The sequence below is a fragment of the Arachis hypogaea genome, chromosome 16, assembly GCF_003086295.3.
Source record: "Arachis hypogaea cultivar Tifrunner chromosome 16, arahy.Tifrunner.gnm2.J5K5, whole genome shotgun sequence".
In the NCBI taxonomy this organism is placed as follows: Eukaryota; Viridiplantae; Streptophyta; class Magnoliopsida; order Fabales; family Fabaceae; genus Arachis; species Arachis hypogaea.
Genome location: NC_092051.1, coordinates 99,519,188 through 99,521,839, shown reverse-complemented (window position 1 = coordinate 99,521,839; position 2,652 = coordinate 99,519,188).

Genomic DNA, 2,652 nt, shown 5'->3' with positions numbered 1-2,652 from the left:
AGGTTTTTGATCTAATTTCTTTGTTTGATCAGCATAAGAGCTTGGATTTTGCTTTCATTTGGCATTCTATTTTCATATGGTGTAATTTTCTGTTCATTCTAAATGCTGCCTGAAATGAGCTAGCTTATGCATTTTGTATTTAGGCCTGAACACCACTTTGAACCTGCAATTTACATCTTTGTCTCTTCTGTTGGTGTTCGTTGTTCCTATGCATACTACACTTCACCTAATGCATTGCTAGCCACGCACTTACTTGATCATTTTGTTAGAATATCAAACTGAACGTCATTTTGCTGTGATTTTATCTTCTGAGTGAAATTTACAACTTTAATCAGTCTATTTGATATTTGTAAGAGCATAGCATATTGAATTACTGCATTATGCGCTGATTGCCACTGCTTTCCATATATACACAAAACTAGCATTGAACTTCCAATTTTGAAATCTGTTGGGTGTTATTGGCAACAGTACATACATTGCTTTCTCCATGAATTGATCAATTGCTTGTTCATGTGTTTTTAACATCAAAGCCATGTACATAGCCACTTGTTCCTTTATGTTTTTGAGCAATGCGCCTTGTTTTTCAATGGAGTATTGTTTTGGACAAGAAGCTATGTACATGTGGTCGATTCTTATATTTTTAACATGAATATGTACATGCTTTGACTGCGACCTTGATTATTGCTCTTTATTCCAACTTTTGCACACTTTCCAATTCCTAATACAAAAGTGCAATAATCGATGTCTTCCACTTCAATTCACCTGCATTGTACACCTAAGTCCCATATATGATCTCATTGTTGTTTACTCATTGATTTGTCACTTAGGTTGCTTGATTTTGGGAAAATGCATTCTCTTTTAAACATTCTATTGTTTTACACATGTTTTCCCTGATTGAGTATTTATTTATCTGACTGGCTCTTAATTGAATTGTTTGATTATATCCTTCTTCTTTCTGTGATTTTATCTGTTTTCTGAGTTGTATTATGTTTTTGTCTTTTTCAGGATGGGCTGCAAGGGCAAGGAGAAAGCCAACCCCTTGGCTCGTCCTCCTCCCGTGCCTCCCAGTGACCATTCAGACACTTTCATCAATTCCGATTCCCAAGAACAATATAAGAAGCTAGAAAAGCTCGCCTTTCATTATGAGAGGAAGCTTAACTTGCCCGAGAAACATGCGGATGCAATACTTGACAGAATAAATTTTTTTATTGAGGATTCGTAAAATCTAACCCGGTGGAAGTGAATGAACACCAGGTCAAGGAATTTTACGCCAATCTCCTCAAGAGGGATGCCCAAACTGTCTTTTTAAGAGGTGTCACCTTGGACACCTCTAATACTGCTTTAGAGGCCCTCTTGGATATTCCACATATTCCTCCGGCTAAGGACGATTATACTCAAATAATGACGGATGTCACCACGGGCAAAATATCTTTGGATGCAGTCCTGAAAAAGATTGGCCAGCCTGAGGCCGAGGAGCCTGCATCTGAGGAGCCAGCAGCTGAAGCTGGCCAGGCAGTCGAGCACCCTGACCAAAAACCGGAGGAGACCACAGCTGAGGAGGTAGTAGTTGACAGAGCTGAGGAGCATTGAGCCGAGGAGCCGGCAGCTGTAGCCGAGCCGAGTGTTGAGACCACCACACAGCCATCCAACTCCATCATCGTATACCAGCGTCATCACCACCCACCACCGCCGGGCGGTCGAACTTCACATGGATGATCTCTCCCCCGAGTGATTATTTTGAGCACTGAGGATAGTGCATGATTTAAGCGTGGGGGAGAATCTGCGACATTTTTGGGTGTAAATATTCTTTCCAAACACTCTCATTTAGTTATTTTTATTTTTATTATGCTTTTGTGGATATTGACAGCACTTTACTTTTTGCTACTGCTTAGTACTTTTGGTATATATATATTAGTCACTTTTAGTTATTTTTAGTATTGCATTTCTAGTTTTGGTATATATATATTGCATCTTTATATTGCTTGGTATATAGTATAGATATGGATTGTGATTGGATGATGTGAATAGCTTATGCCTAGTTATCTTGATCCTAATTGTTCATGTTACTTTTTTCTTGTTGAAAATTAGGAAAAGAACTAGGAAATTTTGAAAAATTTTGCATCCATAACATCATACATACATATAGGAAATAACTTTGGTGAAAAACAACAAGGATTTCCAAGAATTTTGTCAAGGGCATTCTATTGAATTGATTGAGAAAACTGTTTTCAAACTTGCTTGAATGATTTCTTTTTGGGAACATAGAAGAGTAAAGAACAAATACCTTGTGAGTTTTTGAGCTATATTGAGTGGTTACACATTTTAACCACTAACTTTGTTCATTGTGTGATATATCTCTTCTATGATTGCAATCTTGGTTTTGCTTAATTCTTTATTTCCAATGATTGATGTTTTGAATTGCATTGAGCATGATTGAGGCCATCTTTGTTTAAAAGCTCACTTTACCCATATAGCCTTACCCTTTGCATCTACCATTGTTAACCCATTTTGAGCTTTATTTATCCCATTGTTCTTGATATTAGCGCATTACAATCTTAAGCGGAAAACCATGAATTACCTTGGATTGTATCCTTGATTAGCTTAGGTTGAGGAGTGTGTTTCATTTAAGTGTGGGGAAAATTTTGGGAAACT